We start from the raw sequence: 16040 nt of genomic DNA, 5'->3' as shown, positions 1-16040 counted from the left end.
ATAATTTAATTAATCCGGAATTAGATTACAAGCTCTATCGCCAGTACAATGCAAACAAATCTTGTTAAGACGGTATTGTAAACAACCTACTTTAAAATTCGTTTTGATCATCTCAAAGATCGATTGTAAATTAGTTTATTTATTGCTATTTTAATATACAGAACGTGTCATTGATTAATTGCCAGTCTATGAATAAACGTCGATACCCATTCAATGTTTCAATTAGACCTATATATACATACTAAGCAAATAATTTTACAGTACATCTTTATTATTTTTTTATTTTTTATTGCTTAGATGGGTGGACGAGCTCACAGTCCACATGTTGCTAAGTGGTTACTGAAGCCCATAGACATCTACAGCGTTAATGCGCCACCCACCTTGAGATATAAGTTCTAAGGTCTCAAGTATAGTTACATTAGATAGTATACATTACATAGAGATATATTAGATCTTTTGATAATAATTTTTTTTATTGTTCGTTTCTAAATCATAAACCAAATTTTACGGCCTATGTGGTGTTAAGTGGTCATCAAGGCCAACATACACAAAAAAATGAGTACCGCAAGGCCAGTTTACATTAGAAGTCGCAATTGTCATCTAAGGAATTGTTTGAGATGAATCCATCATCTCTTTTCTGCTATATCGCCAATTGTTAAGAACAGAGCCTTACTTATTACTGGTGGTAGGACCTTTTGTGAGTCCGCACGGGTACTTAGGTACCACCGCCTTGCCTATTTCTGCCGTGATGCAGTAATGCGTTTCGGTTTGGGGGGGGGGGGGGTCACTTATCGATTGAAATGATGATGTTACGAGTGTTTTTTTTCGGGAAATAAAATATTTTGGTCTTAAGATAAATTTACTAGATTTCGCCCTACCATGCGACAAAATACATATAAACTATAATATGTTCATTTCCATAATTTTACATATTTTTAAATTTAATAAAGACAAGTTTTCGTCTCTATTATTTTGTTTTAAAGTTTAAACCGTAAACATTCATATGTACGCAGAACTCTTCCCTTTGTGTGTTCATACTCGACATATTATTATGTATATAAATGAATTTGCGATAATTTTATTAGGCGAGTTTTAGGTTCGTTAAGGTTTTAGTTATAATTTAGTATGTAAAGCGAAATTCGTAGTTTTCTGAATTATACGATTACTAGCGGCCCGCTCCGGCTCCGCTCGGGTTTTTAACGATATTTGACGTTGTTTTATTTTTTTACATAAAAGATAACTTATTGAGGCATAACTATAATAGTTAGACATATGCTGTCGCGACACTTTTTGTAAATAATAGTGTGTTCTACAAAGTCGTAGTACATTATTTTATTCTATCATCAATAGTTTCCACAGGAAAGAAGAAATTAATGTAAAGAATATTTTATGTAATTTTTTTACACCTTGTGTTACATTATTGGAGATTTAGTAATAATGGCTTATTTTTTTCAAAAAAGATTATAGTCTATGTCACTCAGGAATAGTGTAGCTTCCAAACAGTGAAAGAATTTTTCAAATCCGTTCAGTAGTTTCGGAGCCTCTTCAATACAAACAAACAAACAAACAAATCTTTCCTCTTTATTATTATATTAGTATAGAAGTATAGATAATCGGTTAGGCATGACCCTGTTTCTCAGAAATTTCAATGTATGTTAAAAACATTGTAGAACCAACCATAAAGCTTTTAGACGAGAAATGTCTGGAACTACGAAAGGCCGCCGCCATAATTGTATGTCCTTGGGTAAGCTCTTGACTTTTTTTTGGACGAAACCGATCCTTGCCAAACCTGTATTTAGTCAGCAAGATTCACTAGTGATTCCCCGAATAAACACTCTGGACACGGAATTGAAATGGCATTGAGATATACGACAAAGGAACTGTTATATTTTTTTGGACTAGTAAATCTTGTGGGCATTAGATGTGCGCAAGAGATTTAACACGCGGAACTGTTTGAAATTAATAAATATTATCTTTTTTTTTTTAGTATCGTCAGTTTCACTCGTGGTTAAGAGGCAGTCGATTACGTCCGAAAGACCCGAAGGTCTAAAGGTCAGCCGTTGTAAAATCCAATCGAGATAAAATCTGTAACTTCACGCCTCAAAATGCGTGGGTGTATTCACGATGTGACGTCATGGACTCAAGCGCGATTAAGGTGATTGATTAGTAGATGTCATACGTCACGTTAATGGTTTTTTTTTTGAAATCTTTTCAAAATTGAATCCAACCCATTATATTCTAACTTTAAAATTAGAATACACGCTAGAACGCTTCTATTTTTTTTATTTTTTTTTTATTGCCCTTGTAGGCAGACGAGCATACGGCCCACCTGATGGTGAGTGGTTACCGTCGTCCATGGACTTCAGCAATGCCAGGGGCAGAGCCAAGCCGCTGCCTACCGCTACACAAGCCTCGTTTAATGAAAAACATGTCATTACCATTCAAATTTACCAGTTAAAGTAAATAAAAAATTAAACGTTTGATTAAGGTAATCTTATTAGATGATTTGATTTGAATATTGACTTTTTAATTCAAATATTACGTTGTTTAATGAGAACAAGTGCAGAGAGTAAAATTCTGAAATACAGATACTTATACTGTACAGACTTCAGTATGGAAATCCATGTTTATATACATATACGACAAAACAAATTTAAATCGGCAATTAAGTTCATAATTATTAAAATTGCATTGCGTATTATATTTCTCGAATTCGAATTATGAAATTTGAAGCTGCTTATAATAATTTTAAAATACATAACATTCCAACTCAAATGTTTAACATTGTAATCGCATTTTTTAGTTCAATGTTTACGTTGTTATCAACAACGAAAGATATCACTGACATTCACAGTACAATCACCTTTCGTTTGAGAACGATCTCATGTCAAAAGTCATTTGTTGAAATTAAATACATTCTACACAAAATAACGAAGAATTATTATCTATCAACTCTACGGGTATTCTCTCTGGTTACCTAATTATGAATGGCCACCTGCTATCTTGTCATCTTTTTTTCTACCTATTCCTGTAACCTCGAGAGGTTATTCTAGATTCATCGAACTAGTAGGTAAGCTCACGGAGCTCAAACCGGGAGTGTTGCTAGCACTGGCCCTAGCAAGAGAAGTGCTTCGCAGAATCTACCACCGGATCGGAAACGCGACCCACTGAGAAGATCCGGCGAGAAACTCAGTGGGCTGTGTTTATTGGTGAATTTACTCATCGAGCCCTTCGTCGCAAGCGACGGGTTCGGCGAGGACGGTGACCGGTGCTTGAGGTACCTAAAAGCAGCGTTAATGGATCGGGAGGATCCGTAATGATGTGTTTAGAGCACTGACACAAAGTTCCCTTATCTTAAAAAAAAATTTAACACGTTGCAAACCTGTACGAAAAGGTCCAATTATCATATTTATTTCTACTACGAAGTTATCAAACGTTCCAATGCGATGTGTTAAAATAACTGCAACATTTTGTGGTGGTTACCGGCCCTTGTAAACGCTTAGGTACGTCGTGGATGCGTCTGCTAAATTTAAAGCTAATAAAATGTTGCTAATTCTGAGCACTCGTCGATAATTCTACAATAAGACAACACGTGATTTGAAGGATAGGGCAGCCGTTGAACTGTGATCTTAGAACTCATGTTTCAAGCCCACTGAGTTTCTCGCCAGATCTTCTCAGTGGATCGCGTTTCCGATCCGATGGTAGATTTTGCGAAACACGGCTCTTGCTAGGGTTCGTGTTAGCAACGTCGTCAGGTTTGAGCCCCTTGAGCTCCAATAGTAGTTAAGGTTACGCTGAAATAGCCTCTGAAGGCTATCAGCTTAGGAAGGGGAAAAAAAACATGTTTCATGGTGGCTGGTGGCACTTATGTTGTAGATGTTTATGGATTCCGGTAACCACTGAGCACCAGGTGGGCCTGAGCTCGTCAACTTATGAAAGCAATAAAGCAAACGCAATATGATTCCAAAAAACCGTTATCTGAGAGAAGCCCTAACACAGAAAAAATAATGAGACGACGAACGAGGTCAATATTTATTCTTCGCGAAATTGGAACATAAATGCCTATTTCAGTTGGATTCTTACCACGATTTAAGGGATTTATCTTTCTTTCAGATTTATTTATTGCCTTTGTAAGCAGACTAGCATACGGCCCATCGGTGGTGAGTATTTACCGTCACTCATGGTCGACGGCAATGTCAGGAGTACAGGCAAGCCGCTGCCTGCCACTTTGTACTGTCTGTCAGCTCTATTGCTAGCATCATGATTATTAATAGTATATATTAATATACTGATCAGATTACGGGTAGAAAACATAACAGTTTATTCTTTAACTTTGATTTACTCCTACAATTATCACTCACAAAATCGACAGTTATTTCATTTTCACATGAGCTGTTATATGGAAAATACCTTAAAAAAGAACCTTGGCAAAGGCCCACCATGTATTTCTCAGTTAGATTTACGTTTCATACTTCAGTGGTTACATTAAGAAATTAGCTGTCAGTGGCAATGTGTCATTGTGAGTTGACACATTCCATTGTACGGACAATATAATATAAACTTTTAGACTACGGCTGGAAACAGTGCTCGACCGACGGTCAATGCTGACGGTCGGTCGGCGTAGCTATGAGTATATCTATGCAAGTCTATGAATGCGCACACAGCTTCTACGCTGACGGTAAGCGCGTGATTTGGTTCGCGCGTACAGTCGGTCGACCGACGAGCTATGAGATTGTAAGAGTCCAAAATTTGATTCGAAACCTTTTTTTTGGGCCAGGGGCAAAACCTACAACGAGATTTCCGCCCCTAGGGAGCGCGCGGGCTATGTGGGACTGGTACGCAAATGTTGGGAGCATACCGCGGACCCCAAGGGCTGCGTCAAAACCAAACCCACTATTTTTTATATATTTCACAATGCTACTATTCCATATTAATTTTCTGTACTGGTGGTAGGAGTACTTGTGAGTTCGCACGGGTAGGTACCATCCTGCCTATTTCTGCTTTGAAGCAGTAACGCGTTTCGGTTTAAAGAACTCATGTCTCCAGGTGGGTGACGGCATTTATGTTGTAGATGTCTATGGACTCGTTACCACTTAACACCAGGTGGGCCGCGAGCGCGTCCATCCATCTAAGCTATAAAAAATATATAACGTCTTTCTGTATGGCTGTATTCTACTTACCTGAATCTATAAACATTATTACGCATCTTATGATTCCCATTACTTAATTCTGAACTAAGACTAATTTATTTACCTAAAAGATTAGGCTTGTCTCGTTGAACACAATTTACCCATTTAAATTTGCTATTTGACTCTTTGTAAAATCACGTTTCTAAGAAATTACTCAAATACTGTTACTTACTGACTTTTAAATTGCACCAATGTCATTTATTAAGCTTCTTAGGGCGGATTCGACCAAACTTAAATTTAAACTCGAGTAACTATACGAGGAATAACCTATTCCATGATTTTAATCTCGAGTAAATTCATAGTCGTTTTTCCACGTATACTTGCGCTAGGAATAACAATACGCGAATAGCAGAGTGAATGGTGAACAAAAATAAAATCCGGCAAATAAATGTTGTTGTTCAACGGCATAGTGTAAGAGCATACAAATCGTCAACTCGATTTTGCCGTATTTTAGTGTGAAAAAGTAGCTGTTGTGTAAGATATCCAGCTGTCAAACGTATTATTTTTATTTCTTGTTTGTTTGAGGGAATTGTCAAGTTTTGTCGTGTGGTTTTATCTTTTTTCGTTTAAACGTTGCATTCAGACTATTAATAATCATTTAGTGCATTGCGTTGACTTGAAATTAAAACAGAATAAATATTTATGAAATGACAGAAATCAGATGTTGGACTGACAGACGCCATTACTTTATTCTAGGAATAGCTCCGTTATTCCGTGCGAAACGGCGGTATAGTAACAATTCCCGAATAGGCCCACTATTCTTAGAATTGTAGTTGGTAAAACGTAAAATTGATTTACTCTCGATTAACTGACGAGTTATTCTAAGAATAAGATTTACTCTTGTTTGGTCGAATCGACCCTTAGACGCAAAACGTGAATCTATTTTGACTTACGGCCGTTTTCAATAACCTATCTATCCCTAGTTTCGGTTACTAAAGATAGACAAATCTATATTTTTGTCCTTACTTACGTTCCAATAACCTATCGACAGGCAGCAGTTCCTATCGGATTTATCTATCCATCGTCGGGAGGACGGATAGCCTGCTAAAGATAGAACGCTCATACAAATCGTGCTTACTTCCGTTTCAATATGAGTTTTAAGTAACTCTCCGGTAGGCGGCGCTATCTCTAGTATGGGCATTCGCTTATCTGTCAAAATCGGCCGGTTACATGTTTATCTTTCGAAAGCAAATCGCTATAATTTAATAATTGTTTCTCTTCATATTGGCATATTGTAGCAGTGATGATAGTGATATGGAATTATTTCAAATGATAATGGATTGTGATGCAGATAGTGATAGTGAGGCCGATATCATATGGTTAGGAAAATAAATATCGTCTGAATTACATGGCGAAGATCAATAATTACGAATTTGACTATAGATTTTTGAGCAAAGGTGTTGTGAATGAATTGAATAATTTAATGAGACCATATTTGAGTGTAACGTCAAAAAGGTAAGATAAATTTTAACCATAAAAGTACTCGTTATTACAACTTATATTTGTTTATAGCAATAGCAAAATTATACCTAATTTTTGTTGTGTTACAAAATCACACTCAACAGGAATTCTATAATACTGCTGGATTCCCGTGGTGCCCTAAATGACATTCATATACTAATACAATAACCTGGTAGGCTATTTACCTTCATTCTTATTACACACTGATACCTCTACATTTTATATTTGTGTTACAGATTCAAATATAGGAGAGGAATTTAGAAATAGAAAAAGAGTATTTTGAATGTGTAATTTGTGTGCAATGCATCATTGATGTTTCAAAATGTTGTTTCTTGATGGCCTGGGTCTACTCATGATACAACTATAATTAACCATTCCGATTGAAAAGGTATTTCTTATTTATATTACCTTATTTATATTATTATTATTCTATTTTTATTTATTTATATTATATATTTAGGTGTTTATATGAATTTAATATGACACTATTATAATAAATTATCTACATATCAAGAGAACATTGATAACAAGGTGGACTTGGAAATTGCTATTTGCTTGCCGATAGAGGCTATCCCCACAACCCTATCTTTTAACGTGATTAATTAACCCACATACTCAATCGGAACGATTTAAAATGAATCACATATTAAAACAAGAAATACTATAGAGAGGTAATCTTTTTTTTTAGTTAAGAGCATGTTATACTGTATTGTAAAATAATTTAAGCGAATAATGTATAATTTTCAGATGCATTGGTGTTTGTAAAAGAAGACTCCCTGTATATCATTGAAAAGTAGATTAAAACTAGAAAATATGCAAGCTGTTATTATAGCTGCCATGCTGCATAATATCGTCAGAAGTATGAATTTAGAAGAATTAGAATCAGAAATTTCAGTCGCAGAAACATTACAGGAAAATAATATAATTGTTCGTAACAAATTTTCAAAACTTACATCTGAAATACAACTATGTACTTATAAATAATTGCTTCCAAAGATAATTTATAAAATAAACTCCAAAGATAATTTGACTATTTTTTATTTTCCAAAATGATAATTACATGGTAGTTAGTACATGCAAGATATTTAATTTAGAATTTGTACATATACTTAAAAAACTATCTAACATAAAATTATTATTGCCTACTTAATTTATGAAATTTAATATTCCTTTTAAGTAATTTTTAATTTTTTAAATTATCTAAATCTAACTTAACTTTTGCTACAACAATCTCCTTTTCTTTATTTTCCAAGTCAAGTCTCTTTTTTGCTATTAGATATTCTGCTAATGCATTGTCCCTTTGCTAGCCTTGCATTTCTTTTCTTCCATCTTGTTTCCGCTTGGCTGTAAAAGTGTTAAAAATATTATATGTGACCTACAACAATGTGCATGCTTTATCCAAAATTTCATCTGCAATCCTTACCACCTCCAGCCTGTAACAAAGAGCATAATTATTTCAAATACTACGGCAACCTGAAGAAAAAATCATGTTTATCAATGTGTTATTAGAGACAAACAATCAACTAATTATACTAACCTTCCTAAGGTTGTTTCTTATGTTGCCGTAGCGTTCTTTAAGTTTTCCCATTTTAGTCGAAGCTGCGATGGAGTTCGTAGGAAACGACGAATCGACGAATTAAAATCATTTACAAGGGTTTGCCAAGCCTGCTCCTTCAATTTATTGTTTGTGGCATTTGTTGCCTTATTATTGAAATGTTTTTTCGCCGCCACAAGTTCTGCTAGAATCATCGTCTCATCTTTTGTCATGGGTGCTGCCTTTCTTGACTGAAAAAGATATATTTTCTAAACTTGAACTCAAAGTTTTCACAGTAAAATTATTATTATCAATGTAGTTCATAGATACTTACAGAATTCATTTTATTTCACTGTAGCTCTTTAATTATAAACACACTTAGAATTATAAACGAAAGTTTTAAAGCGTTTTGGAGGTAAGTCATCATCTAATATGGTAGGTAAACAATAGAAAAACAAACAAAAGAAACTGATCACTGCTTATTGGCAAACGGACTGTCAAAACGTTTCGTTTCATAATTTCGACTAGGATAAAAATAGCAATACGTCCAATTTAAAAAAATCTACATATGTTTTTATTACTTTTTGTTATAAACAAATGTGTTTATGATAGTCTACAATATGCTGGTTAAATTATAGTTATAATTTAGAATAAAATAAAATAAGTCTTGATCCTGATGTTGTTTCGTATTTGTAGTAGAACGAAACGTATCAAGAGGCTCGGATAAATCGGAGGGAAGAAGCTATCTACTGTTGGTTAAAGAGAGATAGCACTTATCCGTGATTGTGAAACGCAAACTAAGGATAGATACGCTCTTGCTGATATTCGGAGATAGCTATCTATCCGAAAACTCAGATACGTTATTGAAAACGGCCGTTATAGAATAAAGCAACATCGGTTAGTACATTACTTTTTTGATTCCATTAAACACTTTTGATTGGTATGGAATATTTTGTATTGACATGATTACTAAGTAGTATTTCGGTTACAGCTAGAGTGGAATTAAAGTTATCAACTTAACAAAATAACTAACTTATGACAAGGGAGCAAGAAAGTATATTCCAATACCTTTTGCCCGTGAGTAATGTCATGAGCATAGTCAATAAATTGCTGACAGGCGCCAATCACTCGTGAACGTTACATACCAGATACACCGAAAGCATGTGGGGTATGGTATCTAGCCTCGAACAATTTTTCGGATGAGGCACAAAGACCACGAGTACGCTACAATTTTATTATAATTTGGAAGTCAGCATGTTTTCGAAGTCTTGACCAACTAATAAGACTAGATCAGCGTTAGCAGACGTGCTTGATTATGATTGCAATGTAAATAATAACAGTGACAAGGCCATTAGTAAGAACGATTGATCTCCACAAAGCCGGGGCGTTTGGGACAAAGTGCACATTTAGAAATGCGTGGGCACGTCTCAATTACGTTCGTAAGTAGTTTTGTTAATGAAGATTTATTTTCTCCAGATAATTACAATGTTTAATGTAAAATACCTTAAAAAGACTCCTCTTTTAAAAATAACAATAAACATATCTTTTATTATATTAATAGACTAAATACTTAGATGTGTATAAGGAATCGAAAATAGTAATTACATGTGACATTTTAGAATAAGTTTACCCAAACCATTAAACGAAATGTCAAACTTTTAACTGGTGGTAGGACCTCTTGTGAGTCCGCACGGGTAGGTACCACCGCCCTGCCTATTTCTGCCGTGAAGCAGTAATGCGTTTCGGTTTGAAGGGTGGGGCAGCCGTTGTAACTATACTGAGACCTAAGAACTTATATCTCAAGGTGTGTGGCGCATTTACATTGTAGGTGTCTATGGGTTCCAGTAACCACTTAACACCAGGTGGGCTGTGAGCTCGTCCACACACCTAGGCAATAAAAAAAATAAAAAAAATAATATGTAATATTTTTGACAAATCTTAATCGGTTATTTCAGTTTGAGTTGGCTGTTTTCGAACTCGATAAATAGTGCACAGCGTAAGTTGTAGGTATCGACTAGCAAATCATTATTCAAGATGGAATCAATGTCATGCATTATTCAGAAAAACTGACGATGTAGAGAGCGCTGTGCACGGGCCTATCGAATTTCACGATTATGAATTTTACAGCGACTGCTCAAATCGAGAATTGTGATTCGAAGCTGAAATCTCAGTCTTTCAAATGTGGTTTTTTATCACTCGCTACTGTCTAATATTGATACAATACATATGTATGTATATCGATAGTGTGTTTTGTTATTTTATTACAATTAATGTTTTTGAAACGCCGGTGAAGATAGATCCAGAAAAATGTATCGTTAGAGTTGTTGTAATTGTTTAAATGAGATAATCTAACATTTGTTCCGTGATGTTTAAGTAAGTACGTATAATAAAATATTATTATATTCAATGTTTTTACATAACTATCAAAATCAATCGGGTTTTTTTTGTTGTTTTTAAATCGCTTGCCGCATTACTTCGTGATCACGGAAAACTTCCGTGTACTTACTGAGCGCGCGGAATTTAAAACTCCAAATTGATGACAAAATAAAAATCGTGTCGTCTTTAAACCTGATAACTTAATTAAATTGAAGTGTTAAAGATGTATTATAAAAAAAAAACTAACAAATTACGCTTTTATAGAAACTCCAACTAAAAACAGAAAATAAATGTTTATAAATTTGAAGTAAAAATAGCGTGGGGTGCTTTTCAGGATATTATTTTTTTTTTTTTTTTTTTTTTTATGATTGAAAGTTTACTGGTGGCCCGAAGGCCTTTCCAGTTTCACCAGGACAGGTGGGCGAGCAAAGGCTCAGCCAAGAGGGGTGGGATTTGCTAACAACTGCCCGAGCGCCTCCGAAGGAGACCTAACAACTCAAGAGCAATTGTTTCGCGAATGAATCTACTACCGGATCGGAATCGCGACCCGCTGAGAAGATCCGGCGAGAAACTCAGCGGGCTGATGCATGGGTTAGGTTGCACGTCGACCTCTTTGTCGAGTTCGACGAGTACGGTTACCGGGGTCCCTAAGCCTGCCCCTGGTATTAGAGCTGAAGGCATCTAATGCAAAGGTTATTGGATCTGATGGATCCGTAAGGACGTGTCTAGGGCGTCGACGGTGACTGGCTCCTGCATGATCAGGATTCGGGGAGTAGTCAGCGGCGGTAACGATAAGGCGATTATCATGACGCATAGCCTTATCGAAGTATCGTTCCGACGCTGACTTCATGTATTTCCGAATTGATTCGAGGCCCAGGTCGTCGTGTAGGTCAACGTTCCTCACGAACCACGGAGCCCCGACAGCTAACCTGCAAAAGCGGGATTGTAGGGATTGGAGGGTGTCTATGTGTGTGCGGGCCGCGTGAGCGAACACCACACTCGCGTAAGTCATGACGGGCCTTATGCAAGTTTTGTAAAGTGTCACCTTGTTCCGAAGGGACATTTTACTCCGCTTACAGATCATGGGGTAGAGTCTACCGAGAATAAACGCGGCACGGTCACGGACTGATTTTATATGCGGGCGGAATGTCATCGATGCATCCAGGGTAACGCCCAGGTACTTGACCTTCCTGGCCCAGGGTATGGGTTGTCTAAAGAGAGTAATCGGGGGTGTGAGATTCCTCCTCCTAATCCGGGAGGAAATCCGTGTGGAGCTTACCCTCTGAAATAGCACCGCAGTACTTTTCGCTGGGTTGATGTCTATGCGCCATTTTCGGAACCACTGTCCTAGGGCTAGGGCTGCGCTCTGAAGCTTCTTCGCGATTAGGGACTTATTTCTACTAGAATAGTAAACAGTCGTGTCGTCGGCGAATAAAGCTAAATGGGTCGGCGGCGACCGGGGAATATCGTTGACGAATAAGCTAAATAGGAGGGGTGAGAGGACAGAGCCTTGCGGGACTCCAGCTGTGAGAGGTCGTGGGGAGGAGCGGGTTCCCTCGACTCGATATCGAAAAGAGCGGTTCGACAAGAAGTCCCGTATGATGAGCACGAGACTATCCGGCACGCCCATGTTGAATAGTTTGAAAATCAAACCATTGTGCCAGACTTTGTCGAACGCTTTTGCGACGTCGAAGAAGAGAGCTCCCGTGTATAACGGTTTTGGTCGATTAAGCCCCACAAGAATGTGCTCCGTGAGGCGGTGCACCTGTTGAACGCATGAGTGATTTATACGGAATCCGAATTGTTCATCGATAAGAATGCCCTTGGATGAGACGAAGTCTCTGAGGCGTTTGTAGAGCAGACGCTCATACAGTTTGCCTAGAGACATGAGGAGGCTAATCGGGCGGTAGCTCGTCGGATCATTTTTTGGTTTACCGGGTTTATGTATGCCGATAACGTCCGCTTCTTTCCACACCGCGGGAAAGATACAGTTCGCCATAGCGGCATTGAAAATAGATGCCAACATCACGATGAGTTGGACGGGTAGAAGTTTAATAACGCGGTTGGATATACCGTCGGAACCGGGAGCCTTGCGAGGACGTAGGTCTTTGATCAAGTCTTTAACTTCCATCGGGGTGACGGGTGGTAACGCATCCGAGGGTGGCAAGGAGACTCTGCGTTCTACCTCACTGTCTACTAATTCTACATGAACAGGGTCCACGGATTGAGTGCTGGGCGTGCACTGGGTTTGCAATGTATCGGCCAGCAGCTCTGCTTTTTCGTCATCATCGAACGCCGCGAGTCGGCCTGAGGGGCCTACGAGGGGGGGCATAGTTACTACCGTATCCGATTTGAGAGTACGAGCTAAGCGGTAGTAAGACCTTTGGGAGGGCGCGAGTCCTTCTAAGAAATCAGACCATCTGGCATCTCGGACTTCGGCGATGCGAGACTTTACGTCGCGTTGTAAGGCACGCATTCGAATACGATTTTCCGCGGTAGGATACCTGTCGTAGGCGCGTATCGAGGCGTTCTTAGCTCTAAGGAGCACCCTAATATCGTCGGGCAACCCGAAGCGGTAAAGGAAGTCCTCCGCTACAACTTGTTTCGATGACCTATCTAATGTCGAGGTGATATGTGACGTTAAGATGTCTATGGCTTCAGCGGTATCCTGAGGAGACGGGATAGAGTCCGGGTTAAACGGGAGCGATGGTGGATCAGATTCAGCCAGGCTGATGCCCAGCGTGTGCCAATCCACCACAGTCCTCGTGACGGGAACGGAATCGGGAGCGCGACCGAGCTTCATAACGACGGGACGGTGGTCTGAATCTAACTCTGAAACTACTTCGATCGAGTGTAAGCGCAGAGTTACGTTTTTTAATAACGCTATGTCGAGTATATCCGGGCGATGCGCGATATTTAGCGGGTAGTGAGTCGGGGTTAGCGGAGCGACGATATCGAAGGCGAGATCATCGACTAACGCGTCAAGCCGCCTGCCATTCGGGGTTGTGGTGTGTGAGTTCCACCTGATGTGTTTACAATTTAGGTCGCCCGCCAGAATGACAGAGCTCCCCATACCGAGCAGCGCCTCGATATCACTGCTTAGAACGATCTTATCCGGTGGAAGATAAACGGACGCGATAACGATCGGCGCGTGTCCCGTCAGTGAGATTCGGCACACTGATGCTTCGATATTAGCGAGCGCGGGAGGATCGAGCGGGACGCAATGCAGGGCTCTTCTATAGTAAATGACGGTACCACCACCACGGGCAGAGAGCCTGTCGTTCCTGACCATGTTATAGTTCGCGATTTTAGGGTCACGGCGCGCGGGCTTAAGTAGGGTCTCCTGCACTAAAAAGATATCAATTTGGTGGTCACGCAAAAAGTCAGAAACCTGATCACGTTGATTTGCGAGACCGTAAGCGTTAAAAAATCCTATCGTTACGGATAGGGGCTTTATTCTACTTATATACGCCATTGATTACCGGCGGAGTGAGGGGAGGACGTACGTATTTAATGACGCGTATACGTCGGCGTATTCCTGCACAACGGCGATAAAGTGTTGTGCAGTGGAGGCAGCGCGAATGGCGTCGCCCAAAGCGTTAACGCGCTCAAAGTTGATCGACTGAAAGAAGTCGATCGCTAAAGCGAGATTGTCGGACGCGGTCGGAGGGCAAGTCGCGGGAGAGGGACGAGTCGCGGGGGCGGGACGAATCGCGGAGGAGGGAGTTGTAGCCGTGTTCGTGTACGGCAGCGGTTTTGCCCAGGCCGAGACACTGGGCACCGCCGCCGGAACGAACGCTGGCTTAGCCTGCGACGCAGAGGGTGCCGAGGCTTTGATGTCTGGGCCGGAAGCTCGGAGGCGGTTTTGGCGGGCGACGCGGCGATTTATTTTAGGGGCTCGGGGGCAACCACGGTAATTCGCGGGGTGACCCTGTGTTCGACACAGGACGCAGCTAGGCGGTTCCGTCGCGGTTTTTTGGTCGCGAGCGCAGAGGGCCGTGGCGTGATCGCCCAAACACTTAACACATCGAGGGCGCGCGTGACAGTTACGGGAAGAGTGCCCGTACAATTGACAGTTATGGCACTGGCTAGGAGTGCCTTTTTTATGGGGGGCTTCGACAGCGATACCAGAGAGCCTACAGACGGTCTGTGTGTTAAAGATTTTCTTACCCTCGGGGGTAGGCTGGAGAGCGACTAGAACCATATTATATGGCTCCCTACCGCGACCGGTGTGCATACGGTGCACAGAATTCACTGGTAGGCCTTGTTCTAACAGGTCGGCTTTTACGAGCTCTACATCTAACTCTTTAGGGATTCCGCGTATTACAACGCGGAGTTCGCGCTCCTCCTGGAGCGTATACGTATGGAAACTTATACGCTCCTTACGGAGGTAAGAAGAGAGGGCCCTATGGTCGTCGGGTGTTTGAACCTTAATTTGAATGCCGTTCGCGAGGTTACGGGCATTCGTGAAATTTATATTTTTGGCCTTAAGGGCCAGGCAAACTCGATCCCAAGCTGCCTTCTCCTGAAGGATAACCGGGGGAGGGGTCTGGGTTTTATTTTGTGCCACCGGACGCGGCGACGGAGTGGCACGGGCTGGGGGCGCAACGGGAGTCTGAGGGCGGGGGCGCGACGCGTTCACGGCTTTGCTAATTTTAGCGGCCGCGGGAGCTCGAGACTCCGCGGCACGCTTCTTACCCTTCTGTACCAGGGTGAATCCATCCGTCGATGAGGCGGGGGCGAGGTCGACCTCCATGTCCGAGTCAGAGTCGGAGCACGAGGAGGCGGGTGCAGGCGACCTACGAGCAAGTGTAGGTGTTTTAGAGGGCGCGACGGAGGCCGCGGATGATCGCTCAGCTGAAACGATGGTCACGGCGGACGACGCAGCAGCTTTTCTCGCCAGTATAGGCGACACGGGAGCGGCAGGCACGACAGAGGCTGCGGTGCTCAATGCAGAAGCTCTGCACGCAGGTACAGGCGACGCAGGAGCAGCGAGCGCGGCGGAGTCCTCGAGAGGGCTCGCAGTGTGATTGGCCTTGAAGGCCAAAAACTCCGAGGCGAGCTGTGGGTGGCGAAGTCGGAGGAATTCCGCGAATACAGCGTCCATGATCGATCGCTGAGTACCCAGGTGGGGCGGCCCCGGGTCTTGAAAACACTCGCCTTGCGGCGAGGCCCCAACTTCTCGGACCTGAGCGGTTCTATTGAACACAGGTGGCAATGCGGCGCGATTACTACAGGACAAAGAAAAAGCACAACAAAACAGAAATTACGAAAAGAAACAAAACAAATAAATACTTGCAGGAAACCACTTTGTCGGCAGATGTACCACGAACACAGAAACAACAAAAGGAAACAAAACAAATAAAAACTTCCAGAAAGAGCACTTAGTCGGCAGATGTACCACAAACACAGGCCGCGCGAACAATGGCCGGGCTAACAAAAGCCGGGCGAACAAAGACCGGGCGATCGAGTGGACGATG

At 40.9% G+C, this 16040-nt stretch overlaps 1 protein-coding gene and 1 long non-coding RNA gene across 8 annotated transcripts in view; one reads left to right on the top strand and one right to left on the bottom strand.

The window, feature by feature from the left end:
- The window catches only part of LOC101738997 (dual 3',5'-cyclic-AMP and -GMP phosphodiesterase 11), a 267871-nt gene that overhangs the window by 131276 nt on the left and 120555 nt on the right, over positions 1-16040 (bottom strand). The window lies entirely within an intron of this gene.
- LOC134201179 (uncharacterized) lies at positions 6790-7675 on the top strand. Its single transcript, XR_009976388.1, has 2 exons — positions 6790-7038; positions 7398-7675. It is a non-coding gene; the product is annotated as an uncharacterized LOC134201179 (long non-coding RNA).

This window comes from Bombyx mori, chromosome 3 (assembly GCF_030269925.1).
Source record: "Bombyx mori chromosome 3, ASM3026992v2".
Lineage (NCBI taxonomy): Eukaryota > Metazoa > Arthropoda > Insecta > Lepidoptera > Bombycidae > Bombyx > Bombyx mori.
This window is presented reverse-complemented; position numbering and strand designations above follow the sequence as displayed.